This window comes from Cryptomeria japonica, chromosome 7 (genome assembly GCF_030272615.1).
Source record: "Cryptomeria japonica chromosome 7, Sugi_1.0, whole genome shotgun sequence".
Taxonomy (NCBI): Eukaryota; Viridiplantae; Streptophyta; class Pinopsida; order Cupressales; family Cupressaceae; genus Cryptomeria; species Cryptomeria japonica.
The window spans coordinates 663,698,335-663,707,981 of NC_081411.1; the positions used below are offsets into that span (position 1 = coordinate 663,698,335).

General features: G+C 38.8%; 1 long non-coding RNA gene across 1 annotated transcript; it reads right to left on the bottom strand.

Annotated features, from left to right (window-relative positions):
• Nucleotides 1–8,742: 8,742 nt before the first annotated feature.
• Nucleotides 8,743–9,444, bottom strand: LOC131856304 (uncharacterized). The gene is made up of 3 exons (XR_009358413.1): nucleotides 9,217–9,444; nucleotides 9,023–9,112; nucleotides 8,743–8,887 (listed from the first exon to the last, which is right to left on the bottom strand). It is a non-coding gene; the product is annotated as an uncharacterized LOC131856304 (long non-coding RNA).
• Nucleotides 9,445–9,647: the final 203 nt, after the last annotated feature.

The window sequence follows — 9,647 nt, forward strand, 5'->3', positions numbered from 1 at the left end:
TCCAAGTCCGAAGAGATTGAATTGACCCTAGGCGGGCATCTCTATGTGACCGCCTGAATTGTAGAAGTGGAAATCACTTGCAGAAGATAAAGAAGATGGGATCAAGTCTTGAAACCTTGGATTTTGTGGTTTGACACCTTACCCCACCTTTCATAATTTTTGGTTTAGTTGGGGGACTAATACAAGGGGTACTTTCTTTGTAAATTAGGCCTAATTGGCTTAATTAGGTCTGGAAGGACAGTAAGGGTACAAAGCTTTCAACTTGTGGTTAGAGTCTAAGCCTTTGGGGAATTGTGTAACTAGATAAAGGGTATATGTATATACCTTTAGTGTGTCTTGTCCTTTGTAATTTTGTTAAGTTATATTTGGAAAACTCAACTGATAGGGCTACTAGGTTACCGGTAGGGCTATTAGACAATTGGACAATTGTGAGGCAAGTATTCCCTAACACATATGATAGCTAGATCTTATGGGTGTTTTGTGTTGGTTGGACCACCAATAGACAAAATCCAATAGGTTTACATCCCACTGGTACCAGAAGATATAGAACCGGTTCACACAAGGGTAGAGTGTCTTCATCATACCGGTACCGGAAGACACTAAACTGGTATGGATCCGATCACACAAATTATTGTGTGAGTTGAGTATTTGGTAGGTGTGTTTTTCAAACCTTGAACAAACAAAAGAACTTGTTTTGGACATAGTAGTTGTGGGTGAGAGAAGGTTTTCACCTAGTTTGTTGCCTGGCTCTGCATCATATTGGTATCAGAGCATGAGTTGGATCGCTTGGGGAAAGTAATTTGTGGTGTATGTCCATGGAAGGAAGTGAGGGAGAGGCTAGAAACATGCCTCCTAAGAATATGTCTCAAGATTCCATCAAGAAGTTGTTTGAAGAGATGTTTGAAAACAGAGTGAGGGTGAATGTGACTTTGATGAAGAAGAAGAACAAGGGGGAGAAGAAGAGACCCCAAGGCAGGATGCTGAGTTACCTGCAAATCAGAGAACATTTGTTGAGGTCCTAAATTCCATTGGTAGAGAATCCTCATCAGGTAAAGATGGCATCCCTATGTTTAGTGGGAAAATGAATGCAGAAGAAGTGATGGATTGGATTGAGGCATTGAACAACCATTTGAATGCAAAGAGACCCCTGAGAATAAGAAGGTTATCTTTTCTAAGTCCAAGATGAAAGGAGAAACACTCACTTGGTGGAATTACCTCCAAGGTGAGAGGGTGAAGGAAGGTAGAGGTATGATAACCTCATGGGATAGAATCTTGGCGAAATTGAAGGCACAATTCATCCCGGTAGACTATGAAGTCCAAGTCTACAAGAAGTTGCAAGGTTTGAGGAAAAAAGGCCTTGATGTGAGTACATATACCGAGGAGTTCCATAGGTTGAGTCTAAGGACCAAACACCATGAGGAGGAACCGGAAAAAAGTGGCAAGATATCTTAGTGGATTGAAATATAGTATTCAAGATGAGATTAGCATACTACCACCAAAGACAATGAACAAGTGCTTTCAACTAGCACTAAGAGAAGAGGAGAAGCTAAAGAGAAAGAATGATCATAATAACAGAGATAAAGGGGGCAGAAATTTCAGAGGCAAATGTCCTATGAATGGTAGAGGACAAAATCCTAGGCCATAAGGAGAGGCTAATCAAAAAATTCAGCATGGAGATGGTAACACAAGAGGAGGTTTCAGAGGAAGAAGATCCAACCATAGAGGTAGATTTTGTGGAAGAAGATCGGAGCCTTTTAGATGCTACAACTGCAATCAAGTAGGTCATACCACATCTAAGTGCCCTGAGAAGACCGGATCAAGCTCCCAAGGAGAGAGGAGAACACATTTGGTTCAAGACACTGATTGTCAGAGTGTCAATTCACCTGATTCTTACGGACTTCCAGAGAGAGGCGAAGCCTTGATGATGAGGAGAACATTGTTGAAGGTACCAAGCAATACCGAACCTCCACAAAGGAAGACACTCTTCCAGACCACATGCAAAGCAGGAGGTAAGGTATGTAAGGTTATAATATATTCACGTTCAACTGAAAAATTTAGTATCCTTAGAAATGGTAGTGTAGCATCATAAATTGTACGCACTTGCTAGGGTGGTACAATTTCACACCTAGTTTAGCACCTGCCTTGGCGCATTTTGCATTTTGCATTGCATTTCCCCTTTAGTACTTAATTAATTAAATTAATTAGGTCTAAGGTTCTATTTTATCATCTCCCATATCATAAGGTTGGGCCCTTTTCATTAAAGTGTGCCCCTTTCATTTTATTCTTCCAATACATCATTTAATCTAAAACCCTAATTAGGTCATATTTTGAACTTTAAGGCCTGATTTTGGGGGTCAAAACATCTTGAAATCAGCTGTAACTTCGGGATTCTCTCTAAAATCATCATATCCGATGGCCCTGAAAATTTGGTGAAAAGTTGTCGGGACCATGGCGTCCGGAGAGGACCATGGCGCCCGGAGTGCACACGGTCCCGGACATTTTTCCCAAAATGATAGGAGCGCGATCCAATCATAAAATAAAGCTTAACCCCAAGAAATTGGCGGGAGATTCAATCTCTAAGTCAGCCTAAAGTGAAATTAAGACCTAGGGTTTCCTATATAAAGACTCTCTTTTCTCAATTGAAAGCATAAGAGACATATAAGGAAGAATCATGAGTGGAGACAACAACAAGAAGCAACAAGAAGGAAGGCATTGTAGCAAAAGAGAAAGTCTTGTGGGATCTTCAACAACACTCAACATCCATTAATCAAGCATTCAATTTCATTCATCAACTTAGGGCTTTGAAGACATAGAAGAACAATAAGAGATCACCGACTGAAGATTGGCTTGTACCCCTCCCTTGGGGTTGGGTATGGTTTCATGTTGTTTTCATGTCTTTGCACAAGCTTCATTACATCCTTTTGCACTCATGCTTTAGATCACTTTGCATCTTGATTTAGAGCATTTTCCTTTGTCAATTACAAGCAATTAGGGTTTACTTTGTAGGTTGCTCTAGTTTGCTTACTTTCATTTTAGGATCTTGCACACACACAAGTTCTGCACACACAACTTTTACTATACAACTTGGCTATTCGTGGAGGAGGAAATCACCAAAGCGGGGGTTTGACTAAGGCAAAACCCTATATAGCCACCTACAACCCTTTTCAGATATAAGTGCAGATTTTTGAATTCGAAGGACGCCGCAAGTTGCAGATCCGATGGAAGCAGACTGATACAGAACTTCACACCAAATTCCAACCCAGAAAGCTAGGACAGGGGTGTGGGGTGCCCTGGTCCTGCCAGGATAGGGGCGCTGGGTGCCCTGGTCCCTGTCCATTTCAGTGAATTTTGGCAGTTTCAGAGGTAGCAGCTTCAGTATTTCAGGCTTCCGGCTTCAGCGGCAGATCTTGCAGAATCAAATCCATTCAAGGTACACATTTACATTTCTCCTCTTATCCTTACAATTGTTCATCATTAAATCTCAATTCTACAATCTTGTGCTCAAAGTTACTAGTTCATACTTACACTTTAGGGTTAATAGTTGAACTTGAATCATTCTATCTATCATTTGCAACAAAGGAATAGAAATCCTAATAGGTAGCTCGTGGCTCTCTCTTCCACAAAAAGAAGTAGCCAATTGTGTGATACCTCTAGGCTCTTTCGTATTCCATAAGTGTGTGATTGAAAGTGAGATTAGGGCATGTTTGCTTAGTGTCACTTTTTTCCTACACAGGTAGATAAACTAAAATTGAGAAGAATCCCTCATCCATTTCCATATAAAGTTTCTTGGCTTACTAAAGGAAAACAAACCTTGGTAGAAGAGAAATCATGGGTTGAATTTCAGATAGGAGGATACAAAGACAAAATTTTGTTTGATATTGTTGAGATGGATGCCTATCATCTTATTTTTGGGAGACCATGGCAATATGACCTCAAGGCCCGTCATGATGGATACAAGAACACCTACTCCATCACCAAAGATGAAAAGGTGATTGAATTGATACCCCTGCCTAATAACAATGCAGATCAAAAGGAGAAGGAGGCCAAGATCGTGATGATGGAAGGAAAAGAGTTCCTTAAGGCAATCAAGGAAGAGGGAACACCTTGTTTTGCAGTGATGCCAGTACCAAGGCAAGAAGAAGAGCCCATTTCAGATGGAAAAGTAGAAAAGAAAATGGTGACAGCCCCTGAGGAGGTGGAGGAAATGTTGAGCAAATACAAGGACATAGTTGCATAAGAGTTTCCAAGAACCCTACCACCAATAAGGGAGATAAGCCATTGCATTGATTTCATTCCTAGTGCCACCTTACCAAACAAGCCAGCCTAAAAGATGACTCCCCAACAAAATGAGGAAGTTGCAAGGCAAATCCAAGAGTTGCTTGATAAAGGTTTGATAGGGAAGAGCTTGAGCCCTTGTGTAGTCCTGGTTGTCTTAGCACCAAAGAAGGAGGGAACATGGAGATTGTGCATTGATTCCTGAGTCATTAACAAGATAACCATCAGGTATAGATTCCCTATGCCTAGAATAAAAGATTTGCTTGATTGTTTAGGAGGTGCAAGGTATTATTCCAAGATTGATTTAAAAAGTGGTTATCACCAAATAAGGATTAGAGCCGGTGATGAATGAAAAAATGCTTTTAAAACAAACGAAGGATTGAATGAATGGAGGGTGACGCCATTTGGGTTGTCAAATGCCCCTAGCACTTTCATGAGACTCATGAATGAGGTGTTGAAGGATTTCATTGGTGAGTTTGTCATAGTGTATCTAGATGACATCCTAGTGTTTAGAAAGACAAGGGAGGAGCACCTAAAACATTTGGATATGGTCTTGAGAAGGTTGAATGGAGAGAAACTAATGATAAACATGAAAAAGTGTGTGTTTTTGCAGGAATAATTGACTTACCTTGGGTTTGTGATTTCTAGAGGAAATTTGAAAATGGATGCCGATAAAGTGAATGCCATTCTCACATGGCCAACTCCTAGAACAATTGGTGATGTAGGGAGTTTTCATGGCCCAACTACCTTTTATAGGAAGTTTATCAGAGATTTGTGCTCCCGTGTTAGAGACCATCAAGGGTGGACAAAAGTGCAAATTTTCATGGACCAAGGAAGCAGATGAAGCATTTGAACTGTTGAAGAAAAAGGTATCATAGCAACTAGTTCTTACCTTACTGTATTTTGACAAAATCTTTCAGATTGAATGTGATGCAAGTCATTTGGCAATAGGTGCAGTACTTAGTCAGGAAGGTAGGCCAATTGCATTTTTTAGTGAAAAAGTGAATGATGCTAAAAAGAAATATTCTTCCTATGATTTAGAGATGTATGCATTAGTTCAGGCACTAAAGAAGTTGAGGCATTATTTTCTTCCCAAAGAGTTTGTTGTGTATACAGATAATCAGGCACTAAGCTTCCTAAATAGTCAGGAGAAATTGAGCCATAGGCATATGAAGTGGGTTGAGTCCATTCAGGCCTACACCTTTACAATCAAACACAAGAAAGGTGTCTCAAACAAAGTTGCAGATGCTCTTAGTAGGAGGGCACTAACAGTTTCAGAAATCTAGTTGGAGAGTGTAGGAGTTGATTCCCTCAAGGGTACATATGCTGCAAATGAAGATTTCAAAGACATTTACAAGGTATGCACTGGGTTTGGTAGCCGGTATCATTTAGAGTATTCTGATTATTTGATTCAAGATGGTCTTCTTTTCAAAGGATGACAGTTATACATTCCTAAATGTTCAATGAGGGATAACATAATTAAGGATAAGCGTAGTGGTTGTATGAGGGGACACTTTGGATTAGACAAAACTCTTGAGTTGGTGAGAAGATTTTATCACTGGCCTAAATTGCAAACAGATGTCAGAAAATTTGTGGATTCATGTGTGGTGTGTCAAAAGGCCAAAGGGACAATAACAAACGTAGGACTATACCAGCCATTGTCAATTCCTTCAAGACCTTGGGAAAGTGTGAGCATGGATTTTGTGATGGGTTTTCCAAGACCTCAAAAAAGTTTTGACAGTGTTTTTGTGGTTGTTGGCAGGTTTAGCAAGATGACACATTTTTTGCCATGCAAGAGCACAAGTGATGCTACATATGTTGCAAACCTTTTCTTTAATGAAGTTGTGAGAATACATGGCTTAACCTTGAACATTGTGTCAGAAAGAGATGTGAAATTTTTAGGACATTTTTGGAGGACTTTATGGAGGAAGTTAGGCACAAACTTGTCTTTTAGTTCATCTTATCATCCCAAAACGGATGGCCAAACAGAAGTGGTCAATAGGTCACTCGAAAATTTGATAAGGTGCCTCACCAAGCAACATGGTGAAAAGTGGGATTCCATCATCTCCCAAGAAAAATATGCCTATAATGATTCTGTCAATAGGATTACCGGAAGGAGCCCTTTCCAATTTGTCTATGGATTGAATCCAAGAGGTGTGCTGGAATTGATAAATCTACCCTCAACTGAACATATCAGTGCTTGTGTAGAAGAATTTGTTGAAGGGATAAAAGAGATTTATGACCAAGTCTAAAAGAGCCTAATATCCACCCATGAGGTGAAAATGATCATCTGTAATAGGTTGATAGTTTTGTGAGTCAATAAGACCCAATTGATGTAAGGCATTGTCATGGTTGCATTTTATAAGCCACCATGGATAAATGACCATGTGGGTCAGTAGGAGTCTATTCATGAGTTAGGAAAATAAATATTGGTCTTAGAAACATCATACCAATCCTTGGAATAGGTCGAATACACCTTGGAGTCACCAAATTTGGAAAAGTGCAAGTTGACAACTTTTGTTGTCATTGCAAAATGTTGTAAAAAGGGATAACTAATCCTCCAACGGTTCCAAAGTTTGAAAAGTGGTTGGAAACTGTTAGGGAGGATATATTATGCCCACTTGGATTGATTACAGGTTGTTGTTGGTGTAGTTGTTGAAGTTGATGAAATTTGACGATGTTTTGGAGTTTGGAGCAATACAATATACTTGGAGTTTTATGAAATTCTGTGTTTTTGTTGTTCATTTTTTATCAGTACGGATTGGTGGATGCCTAAAACCAATTGGATGAGTTAGGGAAGTCTCTTACCTTTCATTTCAATCAAGTTTGAGGTTTTTTAACAACCGGATTGTAGGGATCCATCCAAATCTAACTAGACTGGTCACAAACCCTGTCGGTACCTAGGGTTTCACTGTAAAGATGCCCTTAATCTGACATTTTCACCAAAGGACCAAACAACCTGTGGTAAAATTTTAGAAGGACCATTGTATCATAAGATTTTTATGTTGGTTTGCAGGGAGGCTCCAAATCCGAAGAGATTGAATTGACCCTAGGTGGGCATCTCTATGTGACCGCCTGAACTGTAGAAGTGGAAATCACTTGCAGAAGATAAAGAAGATGGGATCAAGTCTTGAAACCTTGGATTTGGTGGTTTGATATCTTACCCCACCTTTCAAAAGTGGTGGTTTAGTCAGGGGACTAATACCAGGGGTACTTGCTTTGTAAATTAGGCCTAATTGGCTTAAATAGGTTTGGAAGGATAGTAAGGGTACAAACCTTTCAACTTGTGGTTAGAGTCTAAGCCTTTGGGGAATTGTGTAACGAGATAAAGGGTATCTATATCTACCTTTATTTTTTCTTGTCCTTTGGAATTTTGTTAAGTTGTGTTTGGAAAACTCAACCGGTATGGCTACTAGGCTACCGATAGGGCTACTGGACAATTGGACAGTTGTGAGGCAAGTATTCCCTTCTAATTGTATTGATCTAAAATGACTTATAAAGCCTCATTAGGCATTTAGGCTTATCGGTTTAATGTTAGGAAGTCATGCTAAGAGGTTCAGTATAAGTAAAAACGTAACCCAAAAAAAATCTATGGTGTTGCTGGTGTGTGTTGGCTGGAAGTCTATTTTGTTCGTAGCTATCTGCGTGTTGGGTGCATCGTTTTGGGTGAAGGTATGGGGGCAGCGATTGCAAGAAACAAAGTTCTGATTTTTTCTTGTTGCCTATCAGCAGTACACCATCTCTACATTCTTATGAGTGGGATGGTCAATTCAAGGTGTTTGTTGAAAAAGAAATGCAAGCTCTATCCCAATTTGATCACACACATAGTTTGATTGAAGAACTCTATTGGAAGGCTCAAATGGATGAGAGACAGAAAGGGATTAAGGATGATCAAATTCATAAATCTGTTTAAGAATTTGTTGTAATGTGAATCACATTCTGTTACATTAAATTGGGTTACATTTTGTTTAAGAATTGGCACATCTGATAGCCAGATCTTATGGGTGTTTTCTGTTGGTTGGACCACCAATAGACAAAATCCAATAGGTTTCCATCCCACCGGTACTGGAAGATACTAAACCGGTTCACACAAGGTTAGAGTGTCTTCATCATACCGGTACTAGAAGACACTAAACCGGTATGGATCCGGTCACACAAATTGTTGTGTGAGTTGAGTATTTGGTAGGTGTTTTGTTCGCACCTTGAACAAACAAAAGAACTTTTTTGGACATAGTAGTTGTGGGTGAGAGAAGGTTTTCACCTAGTTTGTTGCCTAGCTCTGCATCAATTGTATTCTTCATTAATTAACCATTGTTAATAATTGGATTGAAGATTAAAGTTTAAACTAATGATGCCATGCACACGAGGAACAAGTTATATCAAATCTCAAGTTCCATATATATCAAAATGTCGAATAATTACAAGTGTATGTCCATATACAAAAATGGCATAAATGCCAACTCAAACAAAATATATGTCAATATATGTAAATGTATGTCCATATATAAAATATGCATGCCAACTAAACATGAAAGTATCCCAAAATGATCTATAACATCCTAAACTACTGATGGATCATCAAAATCGATCATCTTCGCCGCACTGCTTCTCTCTGAAGGATCCTGCACAAGAAAAATCAAACCACAATTAAGATTAGTTATATTATATAATTCACATTCAAAAAGTTAAGATAAAAATCAATATACATTGAACTATAATTGAACTCTAAAATTTAATTATTTTTTACCTCATCTCCACGTTTCCTCTTCATCTTTGGAGGAGTCTTGACATATGTCTTTGCTAGAGGAGGTATGTCATCAAGATTTTCATACACAACCTACATATGTTGACAAACATAACATTGATACAAGTTAGCATATAATTGTCGCTAATAGGAACGAATTATATCTACTAAACACAAAATAAAATAAACACATGTACCTGAGGCATCTCTTTTTCTTCTTCTTCAGGTATAGTGGGTGCAATCAACAAGGATGTGAAGCCAACAAATTTATGTACATAAAGACGAAGTATGTGAAACTATTAATCTATGTAGACATGTATAGTCATTATAAGTTATTTTAACTCTTAATCCAATCATGTTTGCATTCAATTACCTTTCCCTTGTCTCTGACTGCACTACCAGAGCCTGAATCACGCGGCATTGCACTAGCGCTACTTGTGTCCTACAAGATTAAAATAAGATAACCATGCAAGTTACTATATAATTTAATTAATGCCAATATAAATGAGGAGCATGTATGTACAATAAAAATGTAAATGACTAGGTGCAATAATATATGTACTGTATAGCTATCAAGGCCAAATGAAATGGTTGTCAAGGTGCCATCATGGACCCGTGTCAACTCCTC